The following is a 22,935-nucleotide window of genomic DNA, read 5'->3' as shown; positions in this document are numbered from 1 at the left end:
GGAAGAGAGGTAGGTGGGGTGTAGGGAGAGAGACAGGGGTGGGGAGTGGGGTGAGAGAGATGGGTGGAGAGTTGGGAGAGAGCAGTGGGTGGGTGGGGAGAGAAAGAGAGAGAGTTGGGTGGTGGGGAGTGAGGAGAGAGGGAGGTGGGTGGATGAGGAGTGAGGAGATAGGAAGATAGGTGGGTGGGTGGAGAGTGGGGAGAGAGAGTTGGGTGGTGGGCAGTGAGGAGAGAGGGAGGTGGGTGGGTGGGGAATGGGGAGAGAGAGTTGGGTGGGTGGGGAGTGGGAGAGAGATATGGGTGGATGGGTTTGAAAGTGAAAGCACGGGATCTCTCAGTAAACCAGGGAAGAGTAACAGAGATCATACTGAGAGTCTGAATCAGTCAGTCACTGGCCGGGTCACTGACAGGAACAGCTGGTTCATCGCTCACTCTGCGTTTTGCTGTTTACCAGTTTGGTTTAGACGATTTACTGTTGTGTCTGGAATTCCATTCACCCTCCGACCAAATATTATTCCTGACAGAGTGTGATCGGTGAGATGGTGTGCTCAGAGCCCCAGACCCTCTCCAACAACATGAACAAACCTTCCTGTATGGATATTGTCTCCATTCTGAAATGGGTGCAGATCATCCAGAATATCGAGCTCCCATATTCCATCAGTCTGAAGCCCTCCATCCCATGTCATCCACTTATCCACATTTATCGAATCTATCCTCCTGTTCCGACCCTGGTCTGTCCTCTCAAAGTGTAACACCTCACACTTGTCTTCATTAAATTCCATCTGCCATTTTTCCCGTTGGTTCAGATATTGTTGCAAACTCTAATAATCTTTCTTACTGTCCATTACACCCCCAATCTTGGTGTCATTCATGAATTTGTTGATCTATTTTACCTCGTGATTACCTGGATAGTTGATATAGATGACAAACAGGAATGGGCCCATCACTTACCCCGCAGCAAACCACTAGTCACAGGCCTCCAGTCAGAGACGCAGCCATCTACTATCACTCTCTGACTTCTCCTGTGAAGCCAGTCTAATCCAATTTACTACCTCATCATGAATGCCAAGCGACTGAACCTTCTTGCCCAGCCTCCCAGGTGGGACCTTGTCAAAGGCCTTGCTAAAGTCCACTGCCTTGCTCTTATCAGCTTTCCTGGTAATCTCCACGAAAGCCTGTAAAAGGTTGGTTAGACATGACCTGCCATGCACAAAGTCATGTTCACTATCTCTATTCAGTCCCTGTCTATCCAAATACTGAAATATCCAGTCCTGTAGACTACTTTCCAATAACTTTCCCACTACTGATGTCAGGCTCCTCATCCTATAATTTCTGAGCTCATTCTTAGAGTTTCCTTCCTTCCAAGAGCAAATTTCCTGTCCTGTATTCTGTGCAATTGGTCTTTAAACACCCTCCATATGCCAGATGTGGATTTGACAAAAACCCTTAAGATACAGGAGAAGAATTAGGCCATACGACCCAATGTGTATGCTCGAACATTCCATCATGGCTGATTTATCATCCCTCTCCCCCATTCTGCTGTCTTCTCCCTGTAACCTTTGATTCCCTGATTAATCAAGAACCTATCAGCATCTGCTTTAAATATACTCAGTCACTTGGCTTCCATCACCATTCATGGCAATGAATTGCACTGATTCACGGCCCTCTGGCTCAACAAGTTCCTCATCTGTTCTAAATGGGCATCCATCTATTCTGAGGCAGTGCCCTCTGGGCCTAGACTCCCCCACTACAGGAAATATCCTCTCCACATCCACGCTATTCAGGCCTTTCAATATGTTCCAATGTGATCCTCACCTCATTCTTCTGAACTCCAGTGAGTACAGGATCAGAGACATCAAACATTCCTCAGAGATTAACACTTTCATTCCTGGAAGTATTTTCGTGAACCTCCTCTGGACCCTCTCCAATGCCAGCACATCTTTTCTTAGATAACGGACCCACAACTGCTCACAATACTCCAGATGTGGTCTGACCAATGCCTTATAAATCCTCAGCATTACATCCTTGATCTTATATTCTAGTCCTCTCATACTGAATGGTAACATTGCATTTGTCTTCCCTGCTACCGACTCTACTGCAAGTTTACCTTTAGGGAATCCTGCACAAGGATTCCCAAGTCCCTTCATACCTCTGATTATTTTGCATTTTCTCCCCATTTAGGAATCAGTCTACACCTTTATTCAGCTGTTCCCAGTAAACTCTCCAGAGTCCCTGCCCAATGCTCTTGTAATTTGACCTGCTCCAGTTTAATGCTCTGTGGCAAAGTCCATACTTATCCCCAGATACAGCTGTCTGAAAATGTAAGGAGTCGTGGTCACTGTTCCTGAACTGCTCAGCCTCTGAAAGGTCAGTCACCTGGTCAGGCTCAGTCACCAACACCAGGTCCAGTACAGCTCCCCCTCACGTTGGACTATCCGCGATGAGAGACCGAGGCGAGGGTGGTTGGGACCAAGAACTGGGGTATCCACGACTAGAACTGAGACATGATACGAGACTGAAATGAGGACGGGCTTGTAAACTAGATGTGAGATGAGACTGAAACGAGGAGGGGCTTGTAAACTAGATGCTAGATGAGAATCCAAAGTTGAGCTGTCGATTAACCTCAGGTACTCTGTAAATATTAAAATCCTGGTGCCAAATCACCACCAACAATCAGCAGGGTGGCCTGAATTTTTAAAGAGGCCACACTAGCTATCCGTATTCGGGGAGAGTTATGGCGTCTAAACCCCATAGGCTGGCACGGTCAGATGAACCTCTTCCATCGGTCCATTAGAGTCTTCTGTCAAAACAGATTCCAAATTGGAGTCTAGAGGATGGACCAAATCAAAGTCCAAATCTTCATCCGTATCCTCAGACGATGACCGTGAGGTGCTATGAATAGTCTTTGTGCTCTTGGGATGAGGCTCCATACGTCTACCTTCAGCAGCCTCTCCCTTGGATGGGACCTGGCGACTGACTGTAGGCTTGGCTGCTCGGGCTCCAGAGTTCCTGCTCACCTGCTTGGCGAGCTTCTTGGCTTGCTCCTGAACTAGAGACTCTTTCTCTCCAGTTCCGGCACACCTCTGACCAGACAGCGCTGGGACTCACACGGTCCTCTTGACTGGAGCCAGCTTCTCTGCCCTTGGAGGCAGGACTAGGTGTCCTGAAGGCTTCAGATTACCAGGTGCAAAAGTCTGCCTCCTTGCTGGTCACTGTTCTTGGGAGAGTCTGGGGGTCGGAACACCAAACCAAAAGCATTCCTTTTTGCCAAGACTTGACCAGCGATGATTCCCCCTTCCTCCCAGTTCACAGAAGGGCTGTGCTTGGTCAGCCAAGTGTGACTGAGAACCAGGAGTCTGTGAGGAAAATCGCTGATGCAGAAACAAATGTCCTCTGCATGTTTCTCTGTCCTCATTTGCAAAACCAACGTCTGCTGCAGTATCCCTAGAGGACGACCATCAGGGCAGTTGTGGTCATGTGCTGGCTCAGCTCCTGCAGAGGTATGTTGAGCTGACGGGATGTCTAATATTCCAGGAAATTAGCAGCTGCCCCAGACTCCAACAGACGTTCACCTCTTGCCGATTATTTCCCCAGGAGATCCCCACCTTCAGAATGACACCAGAATCTGCGGGTTTGGGAGTCATGGCTGCTACTGTCATAGTCCTCCGAACATCGGACGGTCTTAGCCGTTCCCCTGACAGCTATAGATTTGGACATTCGGCCCGCAGGAGACCTGCCTTCCCGCAGTAGTAGCAGCAACCTCGACTCCTACGCTGGGACCTCACATCAGTGGAGAGTCATGTGCAGCTGACTTGCCTTGGCTCGACTCAGTCCCATGCAGGAGACGGGCTGGTCAGTGTCCACGGTCGGGAAGTGAACTGTGATGAGATGAGGCCGGGCTTGGGCGAACCACTTGACCTCTTGAGACAGCCCCACCCTCGCTCCACCAGACGATTATTGAGGCAGTTGGCCTGGTCGATCAGAGCCTCTACCAGCTCTCCCAAGACAAAGGACATCATTTAATTCTCCTCAGAGCCCGTGGCAGAGGGAGTGGCCAAAGCCTCCCTGTTCCAGCCACGCTCCTCAACCAAAGTCCGAGATTCCATCGTGTGGTCATCTGATGACAGACTAGCTTGACCCACCTACATCAGATGGTCCGAGGCTCTGTTAGTTCCAGCAGGATGATGAAACACCCTCTTCATGGTGTTGATGAATGCTTCCAAATCAGAGCAAATCTCCAGCCTCCACTCCCAATGTATGGTGGCCCAGGCCAGGGCTCTTCCAGTCAGGAGTGTTACGTATTCAGGCAACAATAAATATATGAGTTTTGCAAGGGTTTATATAACAAATAACATGTTTATTAAACACTGAAAACAAACCCCCCAAAAGTAAACAAACACTAACGTAACCGGAAATCAGCTGCAGTGCGGCAGCTTAAACAGTTCTTAAAGCGATGCTGCAAAAACAGTTCTTTTAAGTAGGATTGACAGAAGTTCAAAATGCTCACGGTTCATTTAAAAGGAGAGACTTTATGAGACAATTTAAATTCTCTTTCACATCATTTTGCTTCGCTCCCCGATGTCAAACTTTTCCCACGAAGAATTTACAAAGCAAAACGGCTTAAAGGCACTAACCTTTCCTTTATCACACTGTCCTCAATCTTCTGCTATCCCACAGAGATTAACACGAGAACAGTCAACGAATTCCTTCCGAATAAGGATTAAACAAGGTCGGACCCGTTTCACCGTCGATCATCGATGGTCCTTGATCTTTAACTCCCGAACTCTGATCTTCACTCTCCACTGATTCTCAACTAGCAGTATTGTAAAGAAACTGCTGGCAATGACCTTTTAAACTTTAGGCATTAGATAAAACTTCATCTTTCAACTAAACTGCGTCATCACATTAAATCACACAGTGGCATGAAGTCAACATGGCAAATCCAGCCACGAACTGCCCCTCCTCACAGGGAGGGGTCTTCCTTTTATAACCTGCTAAAAAAAACCTGTCAGATGATCTCTACTGGTGGGAAAATGACATCACTCCACCATCACAAGACCACTACCTCAAGTCCAGTATAGCTTCAACACCAGTCACGTGACAAGGGTACCACTGTCATGTCATGAGTACATAACACTTCCTTCCAAAAAAAAACATTTTTGGTCTGACAAGAACAAAAATTTCAAAAATTATTTACAAGAAAAGCAAATATATAAATATTATAACATACACAATATACAATACCATCATATAACATCTTACAATACAGTAAGAGTGTTACAATTGAAAGAAAAACCACTCCATAAAAAAAATTACATTGTACATTCAACATCGAGATAGACAATCAGCAACCACATTATCTTTACCTTTAATGTGGTACTCTTGTAACATCAAACTCCAATTTAATAATCATCTGTTTTTGTTTTTCATCTTACTCAGAAAAACTAACGGATTATGATCAGTGTAAACAATAAGTGGTTTTTGAGTTGTACCGACATATACCTCAAAATATTCCAAAGCTAAAACAAGAGATAATAATTCTTTCTCTATTGTTGAATAGTTTCTTTGATGCTTATTAAATTTCTTAGAAAAGTAAGTTACTGGATGATCAACCTCATCACCCTCATTCCTTCGCATTAATACTGCTCCTGCAGCCTCATCACTAGCATCCACAGCCAATGAAAAAGGTTTTTCAAAGTCAGGTGCCTTAAGCACAGGTTGTTGACATATCATTATTTTCAATTTTTCAAATGCTTCTTGACAAGGCACTGTCCACAGAAACTTCACATTCTTTGCAGGATAGTTAATGGAAGGGCAACATTAGCAGAATTCTTACAAAATTTTCGATAATATCCTACCATTCCCAAAAATCTTCTGAGAGTTTTTTTCCCCGTTGGAGTGGGAATCTCTAAAATTGCCTGAACAGGAGCTACCTTACCTTGACCCACAACATAACCAAGGTAAGTCACAGTGGCATGTCCAAATTCACTCTTAGCTAAATTAATAGTTAAGTTAGCTTTTGAAATCCTTTCAAACAATTTCTCCACCGCAATAATGTGTGCTTCCCAAGTATCATTTCCTGTCACTAAATCATCAATATAAGAATCAGTATCTTTCAATCCCTGAATCACAGAGTTAATCATCCTCTGAAAAGTACCTGGGGCATTCTTCATCCCAAATGGAAGAACATTATACTCATATAACCCAGATGGAGTTACAAATGCAGAAATCTCTCTACCTCTGTCTGTTAGTGGAACACACCAATACCCTTTCAATAAATCAATTTTTGTAAGGAACTTTGCTTTTCCAACTTTATCTACACAATCATCTACTCTAGGAATTGGATATGCATCTGTTTTCGTTACAGCATTCACCTTCCTATAGTCCGTACAAAACCTAATACTACCATCTGGTTTTGGCACCATAACACATGGCGAACTCCAATTCGAGTTAGAATGTCTAATGATATTATTCTCTAACATATATTCAATTTCTTTCTCAGCAAGTTCACATTTTTCTATGTTCATCCTATATGGATGTTGTTTAGATTTGGCATCTCCAACATCTACATCATGTGAAGCTATAGTAGTCCTTCTCAGAACATCTGGAAACAACTCCTTATATTTAAAAATTAATTCCTTCATCTGTTGTTTCTGCTCTAGCTGTAAATGTGCTAATTTCTCATCAATATTTTCCAGAATGGTTGAATTTGGTAACCTAACAGAAACAATGTTGGATTTAGAATGAAAGTCAGATGAATCATCTATCATGTTCCTAGTTAAATCAAACTCATTCTCACTAACCACAACAGTCACAGTATCAGATTGATAAAATATGGTTTTATCATACTTATATGGCAAAGTTGTGTTGATCTTCTATGATCTGGAGTTTTTATCACGTAATCCACATCATTGATTTTAGACACAATTTCATAAGGACCATGAAATCTATTTTGTAAAGGATTTGTCTGCACTGGGAAAAGAACCAACACCTTATCTCCAGGCTTAAACATCCTCATCCTAGCTTCTTTATCATACCAAGTCTTCATTTTCTCCTGAGCCAACTTTAAATTTTCCTTGGCTAAGCTACAAGCTTTATGTAACTGTTTATGTAAACACATATTCCAACAAATTAGTGTGTACTTCCTTACTAATCCATTGTTCTTTCGATAAAGCTAAAGGTCCTCTAACTCTATGCCCAAACACAAGTTCAAATGGACTAAAACCTAAAGATTCCTGTGCCGATTCCCTTACTGCAAATAAAAGTAAGTTTATACCCTCATCCCAGTCACTTTCATTTTCCACACAATATGTCCTAATCATATTCTTGAGGGTAGAATGAAACCTCTCCAAGGCACCTTGCGATACGGGATGGTATGCAGATGAAGTGATTTGCTTAGCTCTCAATTTATAAACTATCTGTTGAAACAATCCAGACATAAAATTACTGCCTTGATCAGTTTGTATCTCCTTAGGTAATCCAAAATAAGTAAAGAATTTTATAAGAGCCTTTGTCACAGTTTTAGCTTTTATATTCCTAAGTGGTACTGCCTCTGGAAACCTAGAAGAAGTACACATGATAGTCAACAAATACTGATAACCAGTTTTTATCTTTGGTAATGGACCAACACAATCTACAATAACTTTAGAAAACGGTTCACCAAATGCTGGAATAGGTTGTAATGGAGCTACTGGTGTAACCTGATTTGGTTTACCCACAATTTGACAAGTATGGCACGTTTTACAAAACATCGCCACATCTTTTCTTAGACCAGGCCAGTAAAAATGTTTTAATACCTTGTCCACAGTTTTCCTTACCCCTTGATATCAACCTAAAGGCACACTATGAGCTAAAGTCAAAATCTCATTTTGATAAACATTAGGGACAACTACCTGGTAAACAATATTCCAATCCTCACTTGCAGGAATTGTAGGTGATCTCCACTTCCTCATCAACACTCCTTTTTCCAAGTAATATCCTACTGGCATCTTCTCAATTTCACTACCTAATAAAGCTTGTTCTCTTAATTTTATAATCTCAGGGTCTCTATTCTGTTCTGCTATCATCTCCTTCCGAGACAGAGATAAATCTTCATAGTCAGACTTACTCCAAGAATCTTGTTCAAACAATGAAGGTAAGAAAGTCTCTGACACATCCTCAAAACTCAAATCCTGAGTTGAACAGTCCTGAGTAACAACCTCATTCTGCGCATCAATCTTTTTAGCCATAGCTCTAGTCACAACACAGGAAGAATCTGTGTTAGAATTCAACTCTGGTTCCTTTGACTCCATTGTCAAATGCACTTCAAGAAAAACTTGTCCACCCGCCAAGTCATTACCTAACAATAAAGAAATACCCTTCACAGGTAAGCTAAGCTGTAATCCTACTTTAACAAATCCTGTAACTAACCCTGACTTTAAATTTACTTTATGCAAGTGTACAGACATAAGGGCATTCCCAACACCTCGTATATAATTTACCTCACCAGTGTCAAACTCATCACTAAACTTTAACACACTGTCTAACATCAGTGATTGAGAAGCTCCAGTATCCCTAAGGATTTTTATTGGCACCAGAGTAGATCCTTCTTTCAAGGATACAAACCCTTCAGTTATAAAATGATCATAACCCTTTTTAACTTGGTCAGACTCTAACAAAGCCTCATTTGTGTTTATCAAACCCCGTAACTTTACAGGTGCTTCAGTATGTTGCACACAAGCATCTGGAACTGCTTCCTTCTCTTTCTTTTTCAATCTGAAACAGTTAGCTATTACATGGCCAGGCTTCTTACAATAGTTACAAATAAGACCAAATTGTCTTTCCTTCACAGGTTTTCCTTCCTCCTTATCTTTCTCATTAACCTCTGATTTAATTTCTGATTTACCTTGAGTCTCCATGTTATTTTTCCTCTTAAAGATTCTGCCCTGAGGAAATTTATTCTTATGGATTAAAACATACTCATCAGCTAATCTAACACCGCCCTGCAATTTATCAGTATCCCTCTCATTTAAGTAGGTCCTTACTTCAACAGGAATGCTTCTTTTAAATTCCTCCATTAAAATCAGCTCTCTCAATGTATCATAGTCCCAATTTACATTTTTAGAAGAAACCCATCTCTCAAAACACATAGCTTTATCATAGGCAAATTCCACATAAGTTTTTTCCACAGACTTTTTCAAACTTCTGAATCTTTCCCTATAAGCTTCTGGGACTAATTTGTATGCTTTTAGAATATGCATTTTCATAATATCATAATCAAGTGCTTGCACAACAGTTAAAGCTGTGTAAACTTGTTGTGCTTTGCTTTTAATTACACTCTGTAACAACACTGACCATTTATCTCTCGGCCACTCTGACATCCGAGCAATAGTTTCAAAATATTGAAAATATCTTTCCACTTCTGTTTCACTAAATGGAGGGACCAATTTAATTTCTTGACTAGCAACAAATGGTTTTTTAGAACCAGAAGACTGTTTCCCAGACCTTAATTTCTCCATTGCATATTCAAATTCTCTCTGTTTTTGTTCAGCCTCTGACTTACAATGCTCCAACATCATTTGTTCGATTTGCAACTGCATCTCCAGATTACTTATTGGAAATGACTCTAAAATCGATTCATCAAAAACACCCGAATCCACATAATGTGACGCGATTCACAAATCGCGTCATCTTTAGATGTAGTCGTCAAAATACCTTTAAGTTGCAATCTACGAGCTATCTCAGATACCACAGTTTTTTTCGCCTTCGCTAACAACTCCGCGACTGGCGAAGCCAGAAATTCATCAATATCCGTTGTTACTGAATACCACTCACAAGCCAATCAAACGAAAGAACCGAGTATTCCCCATTTCCAAAACACTGATGCAAAAGTTAGCAAGCATTTAAACTCAAACGATCCAATCCCGGACGGGCCCCCATATTTATGTTACGTATTCAGGCAACAATAAATATATGAGTTTCGCAAGGGTTTATATAACAAATAACACATTTATTAAACACTGAAAACAAACCCCCCAAAAGTAAACAAACACTAACGTAACTGGAAATCAGCTGCTGTGCGGCAGCTTAAACAGTTCTTAAAGCGATGCAGCTCAAACAGTTCTTTTAAGTAGGATTGACAGAAGTTCAAAATGCTCATGGTCCATTTAAAAGGAGAGACTTTATAAGACGATTTAAATTCTCTTTCACGTCGTTTTGCTTCAATCCCCGATGTCGAACTTTTCCCACGAAGAATTTACGAAACGAAACGGCTGAAAGGCACTGACCTTTCCTTTATCACACTGTCCTCAATCTTCTGCTATCCCGCAGAGATTAACATGAGAACAGTCAATGAATTTCTTCCGAATAAGGATTGAGCAAGGTCGAACCCGTTTCACTGTCGAACATCGATTGTCCTCGATCTTTAACTCCCTAACTCCGATCTTCACTCTCCACTGATTCTCAAACTAGCAGTATTGTAAAGAAACTGCTGGCAATGACCTTTTAAACTTTAGGCATTAGATAAAACTTCATCTTTCAACTAAACTGCGTCATCACATTAAATCACACAGTGGCATGAAGTCAACTTGGCAAATCCAGCCACGAACTGCCCCTCCTCACAGGGTGGGGTCTTCCTTTTATAACCTGTAAAAAAAAACTGCCACATGATCTCTACTGGTGGGAAAATGACATCACTCCACCATCACAAGACCATTACCTCAAGTCCAGTACAGCTTCAACCCCAGTCACGTGACAAGGGTACCACTGTCATGTCACGAGTACATAACAGGAGAAAGTTTATGAAGGGCACCTTTCTGTGCTCTGTAGGGAACCAGGATGACTGGAGTTCGAACACCAATGAGCTGAGTGAGGAAGCCACAGCAAGAATCCAGATCACCGTCAAATCTCTCCAGAGCCGGACGATGGACTGACTCCTCAGTGAGACCAACAGCCTCACCCGAGCATCTCTGCTTCCTGCATTGTGACATGGAGGTCATGTATCTCTAGGCTCTGCCTTTAAATTATCTTCCTGTGGCTGGCCACAGCTGACGAGAGGCTCTGATACCCCTCTGGGTCTGACAAGGGGCTGACAAGAGGCTTTGATACCCCACTGGGTCCATGGGAGGCTCATTCGTACTGTGATGAGAAACCTTGGCGAGGATGGTAGGGCCCAACTGCTGGAGTATCCGAGAGTAGAACTGAGACACGATATGAGACTGAGATGGTCTAGCTGTAAACCTCTGTCAGATCTCCCCACAGCCTCCAATGCTCCAGAGAAAGCAAACCAAGTTTACCCAGCCTCTCATGAGGCAACTTCCAAGTGAACCTCTTCTGCACCCTCCCCAAAGCCTCAACCTGCTTCCTATAGTGGGCTGACCAGAGCTGTCTGAAATATTCCAGAGGTGGCCTAACCAGAGTTTGTAAAATGGCAATGAAACCTCCAGACTTCTGAACTCTGCCTCAACTAATAAAATCAACTCATTCCATAAGCCTTCTTAACTACTTAATGAACCTGTGTAGCTGCTTTCAAGGAGATCCAAACTTGGATCTCAAGATCTCTCTGCTCAGCAACACTGTGAAGGACCTTGCCCTTAACAGTGCACTGTCTCCTTGCATTTGCCCTACAAAAGTTCAATGCCTCACACTATCTGGTTTAAACTGCATCTGCCATATCTCAGCTATCTATATCATCTATATCATGATCTATATCATGCTGCATTCTTTGCTAATCTTCTACTCTATCTACAACTCCACCAATCTTGGAATCATCCACAAGTTTTCTAACCCACTAATCTACATTTTCACCCTGGACATTCATTTATGTACATTACAATCTGCTGAGGTCCCAGCACAGATCCCTATGAACTCCACTAATTACAGACCTCCAGCTCAAATAAGGCCCTTCATTTTTTTTGGTAATTTATTTTTATTGAAGTTCATCATCAAACAAACATTTCCATAAGATGTATTTCAGATATTGTACATATATATCACATAGTCATATATGCCACAAATCTCCACATAATATTTGTCTGAGGTATACACTTATAGAAGAAGAGGAAAGAAAGAACAAGCAAAAGGAGAAAACTATGTACAAGTGGGGGTGATTTTTTTTACAACATATTCATTGATTTGTGAGAATAAAATCAGGGCTATGAGGTGTTATGTAGTTAAACCATTTTTCCCAGTATGAATCAAATTGTCCAGCTTATGATTAACAGATGCTGTTATCTTCTCCATTTTGAAAATGTCCATTGTAATTTCCATCCATGTATTTAAAGTTGGGCTTTCCTGTGATAACCATTTCCTAGTAGGAGTCTTTTTACCAGCCACCAACAGTATATTCATTAAATATTTATCTCTTTTCAAACATTCTTGAGGTATATACCCAAAATATATGGTCTTACTCTCTAAGGGTATTTCACATTTAAAAATGTCTTGTAGGGCATCGTGTATCCCACTCTAATAGTCTTTGATAACGGTGCATTCCCAGAAAATATGATAATGGTTTGCATTTTGATCTCCACAGATCCAGCACAGATTGCGTGACGTAACGCACCAAAGGTTTAAAAGAAAGACTGCCATATACAGCGGCCATCATCGTAGCGGCCATCGTCAGAGTGGACTGAGGCAGAGAGGGTCGACTTTGGCTCAATCAGGCTTCAGCAAGAGGCGAGGTTTGAACGGGACACGACTGCGCAAGCGCGTGAAAGTTGGCCTCTGAGATCAGCGGGGGAATTTAAAAAGCGAGCAGAGGCTGAGGACGAGCTTCACTCCAGGTGAGGTAAGGCCGGGTAAGCTCCTTTAATTAATCTAATTAGCTTAGGAGTAGGTAATGGAGGCAGCAGTTAGGGCAGTTGAGTGCTGCGTTTGCTGTCTGTGGGAAGTCAGGGCGAGCACAGTTGTCCCTGATGACTACACCTGCAAAAGGTGCATCCAGCTGCAGCTCCTGACAAACTGAGTTAGAGAGACAGACAAACAGACATACTTTATTGATCCCGAGGGAAATTGGGTTTCGTTACAGTCACATCAACCAAAAATAGTGTAGAAATGTAGCAATATAAAACCATAAATAATTAAATAATAATAAGTTAATCATACCAAGTGGAAATAAGTCCAGGACCAGCCTATTGGCTCAGGGTGTCTGACACTCCGAGGGAGGAGTTGTAAAGTTTGATGGCCACAGGCAGGAATGACTTCCTATGACACTCAGTGTTACATCTCGGTGGAATGAGTCTCTGGCTGAATGTACTCCTGTGCCTAACCAGTACATTATGGAGCGGATGGGAGACATTGTCCAAATGGCATGCAACTTGGACAGCATCCTCTTTTCAGACACCACCGTCAGAGAGTCCAGTTCCACCCCCACAACATCACTGGCCTTACTGGCCTTACTGGAGCTGTAGCTGGATGAACTTCGGATCATTCGGGAGGCAGAGGCAGAAATAGACAGGAGTTTCAGGGAGATAGTCACCCCTAGGAGTCAGGAGACAGGTAGCTGGGTGACTGTCAGGAGAGGGAAGGGGAATAGACAGGTAGAGCAGAGCACCCCTGTGGCCATTCCCATCAACAATAAGTATACCGTTTTGGATACCATTGGTGGGGACGACCTACCAGGGACAAGTTGCAGTGGTTGCGTCTCTGGCACCGAGACTGGACCCTCAGCTCAGAAGGGAAGGAGGGAAAAGAGGAGAGCAGTAGTGATAGGGGATTCGATAGTTAGAGGGACAGATAGGAGGTTCTGAGGAAGAGATCGAGCATCCTGGATGGTCTGTTGCCTCCCTGGTGCCAGGGTCCGTGATATTTCTGATCGAGTTCTCAGTATTCTCAAGAGGGAGGGTGAGCAGCCGGATGTAGTGGTCCATGTAGGGACCAATGATGTGGGTAGGAAGAGTGAGGAGGTCCTGAAAGGTGAGTTAAGGGAGCTAGGTGCCAAGTTAAAGGACAGGACCTCCAGGATAGCAACCTCAGGATTGCTACCCGTGCCACGTGCAGGTGGGTTTAGAAATAGTAAGATAGTGCAGATCAACACGTGGCTGAAGACAAGGTGCAGGAGGGAGGGCTTCAGATTTATAGATAATTGGGCAGTTTTCCAGGGAAGATGGCACCTGTTCCGGCAGGACGGTTTACATCTGAACTGGAGGGGGACAAATATTCTTGCAGGTAGGTTTGCTAGAAAGGCTCCAGAGGATTTAAACTACAAATCAAGGGGGGAGGGGAACCAGAGTGTAGGAACAGATGGATGGGAGAAGGAAGAAAAAGAAGACAGTAAAGTTCTTTGTACTGTTAGAGATAAACAGAGAGGAAGAGGTGGAGAATTTCTTAAACACACCTATTTTGATGCTAGGAGCATTGTAAGAAAGGTGGACGAGCTTAGAGCATGGATTGATACCTAGAAATATGATGTTGTAGCTATTAGTGAAACATGGTTTCAGGAGGGGTGTGATTGGCAACTAAATATTCCTGGATTTTTTTGCTTCAGGTGTGATAGAATCGGAGGGGCAAGAGGGGGAGGTGTTGCATTGTTTGTCAGAGAAAATATTACAGTGGTGCTCTGGCAGGATAGATTAGAAGGCTCGTCTAGGGAGGCTATTTAGGTGGAATTGAGGAATGGGAAAGGTGTAGTAACACTTATAGGGGTGTATTATAGACCTAATAGGGAGCGAGAATTGGAGGAGCAAATTTGCAAGGAGATAGCAGATATTTGTAGTAAGCACAGGGTTGTGATTGTGGGGAGTTTTAATTTTCCACACATAGACTGGGAAGCCCATACTGTAAAAGGACTGGATTGTTTGGAGTTTGTAAAATGTGTGCAGGTTAGCTTTTTGCAGCAATACATAGAGGTACCGACTAGAGAAGGGGCAGTGTTAGATCTTCTTATAGGGAATGAGATAGGTCAGGTGACGGAGGTATGTGCTGGGGAGCACTTCGGGTCCAGTGATCACAATGCCATTAGTTTCAATATAATTATAGAGAAGGATAGGACTGGACCCAGGGTTGAGATTTTTGATTCGAAAAAGGCTAACTTTGAGGAGATGCGAAAGGATTTAGAAAGAATGGATTGGGACAATTTGTTTTATGGGAAGGATGTAATAGAGAAATGGAGGTCATTTAAAGGTAACATTTTGAGTGCACAGAATCTTTATGTTCCTGTTAGGTTGAAAGGAAAGGTTAAAAGTTTGATAGAGCCATGGTTTTCAAGGGATATTGGAAACTTGGTTAGGAAAAAGAGATATATCTACAATAAATATAGGCAGCATGGAGCAAATGTGGTGCTCGAGGAATATAAAGAATGTAAGAAGAATCTTAAATTAGAAAAGCTGAAAGAAGATATGAGGTTGCTTTGGCAAGTAAGGTGAAAATAAATCCGAAGGGTTTCTACAGTTATATTAATAGCAAAAGGATAGTGAGGTATAAAATTGGTCCCTTAGAGAATCAGAGTGGACAGCTATGTGTGGAGCCGAAAGAGATGGGAGAGATTTTGAACAATTTATTTTCTTCGGTATTCACTAAGGAAAAGGATATTGAATTGTGTAAGGTAAGGGAAACAAGTGGGGAAGTTATGGAAACTATAGCATTTAAAGAGGCGGAAGTACAGGCGCTTTTAAGGAATATAAAAGTGGATATATCTCCAGGTTCTGACAGGATATTCCCTAGGACCTTGAGGGAAGTTAGTGTAGAAACAGCAGGGGCTCTGAGAGAAATATTTCAAATGCCATTAGAAACGGGCACAACCTGCAAAGGTATATATATATATATATATATACTATTGATAACCCATGGGTGAAATTAACTCTTAAAATATGGAAAGCTACTAATAAAGAATATAATCTAGAGGGAGATATTGTAATTCTTAAATGGTGTGCATGTGACTAAGTCACACGTCACTATGCCTACAGCGTCTCACCTGAGGGCACTGACTCAAAGCGTCATTTAATTCTTCTGTCTGTTCCAGATGAATTTCACACCCTGAGAATACAACACTATTTACACTCCGTGTGATGCAGCTTCATTACTGTCTCACTGGGAACTTAGGATAAGTCTAAACTGTCCATTCTGCCTGAATAGATGTTTACAAAAGCAAAATAGGCTTTTGGGCCTAGCTGGTATATACCATGGTAGGACTCCATTTTCATCTCAGCCATAATGAAAACATCTATTCATTTCAGACCTACACTCTCTCAGCTCCCTCTTACATTTAAATTGTCTTTTGAAAGGCCGGAGCTTCAGCAAAATTAATGCATAAAGTTATGAAAAGATGGAACAGAATGTGCTGACAAACATTTTTTAGTATGAGCATTAATAGCCTATTATAGATCTAAGGCAGATGTGGGGTAGACAGGAGGACCTTTGTCACGCAAAGAGTAGTAGATATCTGTGACAGACTTCCTGGAGGATGGGAGGAGTGTGGGACATCTGTGTGATAGGGGCCTTGGAAACACAGGGTGATAGGGCCATCATTAAACGCACACAAAAAGGCCATAAGAATTAGGCTATTCGGTACATTGAGTCCGCTTGCTATTCCATCATCACCATATATTATCTCTCCTGCTTTCTCCCCGTAACTTTATTCACTGTGACTAATCAAGAGTCACTTTAAATACACCCAAAGACTTGGCCTCCATGGCTTCCTGTGGCAATGAATTCCACAGATTCACTACCGTCTGGCTAAAGGAATTCCTCCTCATCTCTGCTCTAAATAGACATCTATCTATTCTGAGTCTGTGTCCTCTGATCCTAGACTCCCCCACTAGAAGGAACATTCCCTCTATATCCACTCTATCAAGGCCTTTCAATATTCAATCAGTTTCCCCTCTCATTCTTCTAAACTCCAGCAAGTGCAGGTCCCGAGCCAGCAGGATGTCATCATACATGAACCCTTTCTTTGCCAGAATCATTCTCATGAATTTCCTCTGGACACTCTCCAATGCCAGCACATCTTTTTACAGATAAGGGACCCAAATGCTCATAATACTCCAAGTATAGTCTGACCAGTGCTTTATAAAGCCCCAACATTGCATCCTTACTTTTACAGTCCTCTTGAGATGAATGCTAACATTGCATTTGTCTTCCTCACCACCGAATCAACCTGCAAGTTAATCTTTGGGGAATCCAGCACAAGGACTTCCAAGTCCTTTTGTACCTCTGATTTTTGAATTATCTCCCCATTTACAAAATAGTTTATGCCTTTATTCCTTCTACCAAAGTGTATGACCACACACTCCCTGACTATGTTCCATTTGCCACTCAATACACGTAAGTCCTCCTGCAGACTCTCTGCTTCCCCAGTACTCCCTGCCCCTCCACCTATCTTTGTATCATCTGCAAACTTGGCCACTGTGGTAAACTATGTGTATACCTGTCTGGACACCCCCCCCCCCCAACTGACTGCTCCTGTGGCTCCTCCCACAGACCCCTGTATAAAGGCGATTGGAGGCACTGCTCCTCCCTCAGTCTCCGAGATGCTGTGCTCCGTTTTGCTGCTAATAAAAGCCTACCGTTCGCCTCCCGTCTCCGAGAGTTATTGATGGTGCATCAGCCACAAACCGTCAACTCCATCATGTAAATCACTGACGTATAATGTGAAAAGAAGTGCTCCCAACTCTGAGCCCTGTGGAACACCATTAGTCACCAGCAGCCAGTCAGAAAAGGCCCCCTTTACCCTCATTCTCTGCTTCCTGCCAGTCAGCCGATCTTCTATTCACGATAGAACCTTTGTGCTTTTATCTTGTTAAGCAACCTGATATGTGGCATTTTATCGAAGGCCTTCAGAAGCTCCAGGTGAGCATCATCCTCTGACACTTCTTGATCTGTCCTGCTTGTTATTCCCTCAAAGAATTCCAACAGATTAGTCAGGCAAGATTTCCTCTCATGGAGCACTCCTGCAAGAAAGCAGAATTCATCAACAAGGACCCCCACCATACAGCCTATGCTTTCTTCTCACTGCTGCCATTAGGGAAAAGGTACAAAATTTTAGGTCCCACACCATCAGGTTCAGGAACACTCATTGCCCCTCAACCATAAGACTTCAGTACCAGTGTTGATATCTTCATTCTCCACAATTCTGAACTGATTCCACAACCTATGGACTTATTTTAAAGGATTCTACAACTCATGTTCTCAATATTATTTTAAAAAATTAATTATTTATTACTGGTATTTGTGTTTGCACAGATAGTCTTTTTGCACAGTGGTTTCTTGTCAGTCCTGTATGTAGTTTTTCATTGATTCCTTTGTATCTCTACATTCTACTATGAATGCCTTCAAGAAAATGAATCTTGGGGTTACAGATGAGTACTTTGATAATAAATTTACTTCAAAACTTTGAAGCTTGTCTGTGACATACTTTCTATAAAGTTTCTGGGGTGTGAAACAAAATTGAAAAGTTGGGAGAGGTCTGAAACATGCTGCCTGAAATGGAATATTAGTGGCATTTTTCATCATTGATTTTCACCATATGACCACACGACCACAAGACATGGGAGTAGAATTAGGCTACTTGGCCCATCAAGTCTGCTCCACCATTCAATCATGGTTGATCCTTTTTCCCCCTCCTCAACGCCATTCCACAACCTTCTCCTCATAATCTTTGATGCGATGTCCAATCAAGAACCTATTAATCTCTGCCTTAAGATGACCTGGCCTCCACAGCTGCCAGTCATAACAAATTCCACAAATTCACCAACCACTGGCTGAAGAAATTTCTCTGCATCTCTGTTCTAAATAGATGTCCCTCTATCTTGAGGCTGTGCCTTATCCTAAATTTCCCCACCATGGGAAATGTCCTTTCCATATCTGCTCTGTCTAGGCCTTTTAACATACAAAAGGTTTCAATGAGATCCCCCCTCATCCTTCTGAATTCCAGTGAGTACACACCCAGAGCTAACGAACTATCTTCATATGATAACCTCTTCATTCTTGGAATCATCTTTGTGAATGGCCTCTGGACCCTTTCCAATGCCAACACATCTTTCCTTAAATGCGAAGCCCAAAACTAATCACAACACTCAAGGTGCAGCCTCACCAGTGCCTAATAAAGCCTCAGCATCACATCCTTGCTCTTGTATTCTAATCCACTTGAAATGAATGCTAACATTGCATTTGCCTTCCTCACCACCGACTCAACCTGCAAGATTTTCTGCACAAGGACTTCAAATTCCCTTTGCATTTCAGATTTTTGGATTTTCTCCCCATTTAGAAAATAGTCTGCATATTTATTTCTAATACCAAAGTGCATGACCATGCATTAACCAACATTATATTTCATTTGTCACTTTCTTGCTCATTCTTCTAATCTGTCTAAGTCCTTCTGCAGCCTACTGTTTCCTCAACACTACCTGTTCTTCCACCAATCTTTGTATCATCTGAAAACTTGGGAACAAAACCATCTATTCCATCATCTAAATCATTGAAACTCAGCATAAAAAGAAGTCCCAACATCGACACCTGCAGAATACCACTGGTTACTGACAGCCAATTAGAAAGAGATTCTTTCATTCCCACTCGCTGCCTACCAATCAGCCAATGTTTCCTTAAGGAAACCATGCTGACTTTGTCCTATCTCATCCTACATCACCAAGTAATCCTTAACCTCATCCTTAACAATTGACTCCAACATCTTCCCAACCACTGAGGTCAGGCTAACTGGTCTACAATTTGCTTTCTGCTGCCTTCCTCCTTTCTTAAAGAGTGAAACATAGAAACATAGAAAACCTACAGCACGATACTGGCCCTTCAGCCCACAAGGTTGTGCCCAACATGCCCCTATCCTAGGAATTATTAGGCTTACCTATAGCCCTACTGGAGTGACATTTCCAATTTTTCAGTCCTTGGGCACCATGCCAGAGTTCAATGATTTTTGAAAGATCATTACTAATACCTCCACTATCTCTATTGCTACCTCTTTCAGAATCCTAAGGTGCAGTTCATCTGGTCTGGGTGACCCTTAGGTCTTTCAGCTTTTTCAGCATCTTTTCTCTTGTAATAATAACTGCACTCTCTTCCCTTCCTTCACACACTACAACATCTGGTGCATCGCTAATGTCTTCCATGGTGAAACATGATGCAAAATACTTATTTAGTTCATCTGCAATCTCCTTGTGCCTCATTATTATTTCCCCGCCCTCATTTTCTAGTGGTTCTATATCCACTCTCACCTCTCTTTTATTTTTTTGTCTACGTGAGAAAGCTTTAACTATCCACTTTGATATTGTTTTCTATCTTTTTCTATTCATTTTTCACCTTTTCCCTTTAATAATTCTTTTAGTTGCTCTCCGTGGGATTTTAAAGCTTCCCAACCATCTATCTTCCCACTCAGTTTTGCTTTGTTCTATGCCCTCTCTTTTGCTTTTACCTTAGCTTTGACTTCCTTTGTCAGCCACGGTTGTACTATTTTGTCATTTGAGTATTTCTTTGTTTTTGGAATACATCTATCCTGCACCTTGCTCATTTTTGTGATGAAACACTTTGAGGTTGGTCACGACTACACTAAATTCCTTCCTTCCTGGACCCATTGCAATTTGCCTATCGCCACAATAGGTCAACAGCAGACGCAATCTCAATGGCTCTCTACACGGCTTTAGACTATCCGGACAACACAAACACTTATGTCAGGATGCTGTTCATTGACTATAGCTCAGCATTTTATACCATTATTCCCACAATTCTGATTGAGAAGTTGCAGAACCTGGGCCTCTGTACCTCCCCCTGCATTTGAATCCTTGATTTCCTAACCGGAAGACCACAATCTGTGCAGATTGGTGATAGCATCTCCTCCTTGCTGACAATCAACACTGGTGCACCTCAGGGGTGTGTGCTTAGCCCACTGTTCTACTCTCTGTATACACATGATGGTGTGGCTAGGCATAGCTCAAATACCGTCGATAAATTTGCTGATGATACAACCATTGTTGGTAGAATCTCGGGTGGCGACGAGAGGGCGTACAGGAGTGAGATATGCCAACTGGTGGAGTGGTGCCGTAGCAACAACCTGGCACTCAAAGTCAGTAAGATGAAAGAGCCGATTGTGGACTTCAGGAAGAGTAAGACATACCAATCCTTGTAGAGGGATCATAAGAGGAGAGAGTGAGTAGTTTCAAGTTCCTGGGTATCAAGATCTCTGAGGATCTAACATGGTCCCAACAAATCAATGTAGTTATAAAGAAGGCAAGACAGCGACTATACTTCATTAGGAGTTTGAAGAGATTTGGCATGTCAACAAACACACTCAAAAACTTCCATAATTGTACAGGGTAGAGATTTCTGACAGGCTGCATCACTGGCTGGTATTGGGGGGGTAGTGAAGTGGGTGCTACTGCACAGGGTTGTACATCTAGTCAGCTCCATCTTGGGTACTGTCTACAAAGTACCCAGGACATCTTAAGGGAGCAGTGTCTCAGAGGAGCAATGTCCATTATAGGACCTCCAGCACCCAGGCCATCCCCTTTTCTCACTGTTACCATCAGGTAGGAGATACAGAAGCCTGAAGGCACACACTCAGCGATTCAGGAACAGCTTCTTCTTCCCCTCTTCCATCTGATTCCTAAATGGACATCGAACCCTTGGACACTACCTCACTTTTTTAATATACTGTATTCTGTTTTTTCACATGTTTTTAAAATGTGTTCAATATACGTATATTGTAATTGATTTACTTGTTTATTTAATATTATTTTTTTCTCTTATAGATTATGTATTGCATTGAACTGTTGCTGCTAATTTAACAAATTTCACATCAATGTCATGCCAGTGATAATAAACCTGATTCTGATTTTCCCAGAAATTCAAGCCATTGTTGCTCTGATGCCATCCCTAACAACAGCTCCTTCCGAATTATTTTAGCCGACTCCTGTCTCATACCACTGCAATTTCCTTTACTCCTCGGAAAAACTGCTACATCAGACTTTACTTTCTCCCAATCAAATTTCAAGTTGAACACAATCACACGGGGTAACCGGAGAAATTTAAAAACGTTGTCAGACGGTCACGCGCCATTTCATTGTTTTCTTGAATGCAACCTAACAATTTCAGAACAGACGGCAACGAGACTGAAGCTAGAAGAGTTAGAAATGTTCTCACCAAATACCTTGACCCATAACTTACTGAATAAATAAGTATACTCACTTTGCTCTGTTTTCTGTCCTTGCTCGTATGAAGATGGTTTACCTATTTATGCAAGTACTTCTCTGACAACATAGAACATAGAATAGTACAGCACATTACAGGCCCTTCAGCCCACAATGTTGTGCCGACCCTCAAACTCTGCCTCCCATATAACCCCCCACCTTAAATTCCTCCATATACCTGTCTAACAGTCTCTTAAATTTCACTAGTGTGTCTGCCTCCACCACTGACTCAGGCAGTGCATTCCACACACCAACCACTCTCTGAGTGAAAAACCTTCCTCTAATATCCCCCTTGAACTTCCCTCCCCTTACCTTAAAGCCATGTCCTCTTGTACTGAGCAGTGGTGCCCTGGGGAAGAGGCGCTGGCTGTCCACTCTGTCTATTCCTCTTAATATCTTGTACACCTCTATCATGTCTCCTCTCATCCTCCTTCTCTCCAAAGAGTAAAGCCCTAACTCCCTTAATCTCTGATCATAATTCATACTCTCTAAACCAGACAGCATCCTGTTAAATCTCCTCTGTACCCTTTCCAATGCTTCCACATCCTTCCTATAGTGAGGCGACTAGAACTGGGCACAGTACTCCAAGTGTGGCCTAACCAGAGTTTTATAAAGCTGCATCATTACCCTGCGACTCTTAAACTCTACCCCTCGACTTATGAAAGCTAACACTCCATAAGCTTACTTAACTACTGTCTACCTGTGAGGCAACTTTCAGGGATCTGTGGACATGTACCCCCAGATCCCTCTGCTCCTCCACGCTCCCAAGTATCCTGCCATTTACTCTGTACTCTGCCTTGGAGTTTGTCCTTCCAAAGTGTACCACCTCACAC

The 22,935-nt window shown here is 42.4% G+C and overlaps 1 protein-coding gene across 6 annotated transcripts in view; it reads left to right on the top strand.

The window, feature by feature from the left end:
* The window catches only part of LOC132386078 (apolipoprotein L5-like), a 50,180-nt gene that overhangs the window by 7,033 nt on the left and 20,212 nt on the right, over window positions 1-22,935 (top strand). For 2 of the 6 annotated variants that reach the window (XM_059958372.1, XM_059958371.1), the window contains exon 2: window positions 12,508-12,757. The gene's annotated coding sequence lies outside the window, so the exon portion shown is untranslated. Of the gene's footprint in view, window positions 1-12,507; window positions 12,773-22,935 lie in introns of all 6 variants that reach the window. The other 4 variants (XM_059958369.1, XM_059958368.1, XM_059958373.1 and 1 more) reach the window with 2 other exon arrangements.

The sequence above is a fragment of the Hypanus sabinus genome, unplaced genomic scaffold (genome assembly GCF_030144855.1).
Source record: "Hypanus sabinus isolate sHypSab1 unplaced genomic scaffold, sHypSab1.hap1 H_7, whole genome shotgun sequence".
NCBI classification, from domain to species: domain Eukaryota; kingdom Metazoa; phylum Chordata; class Chondrichthyes; order Myliobatiformes; family Dasyatidae; genus Hypanus; species Hypanus sabinus.
The sequence above is the reverse complement of the archived record's forward strand: the minus strand, read 5'-3'. Positions and strand labels throughout refer to the sequence as shown.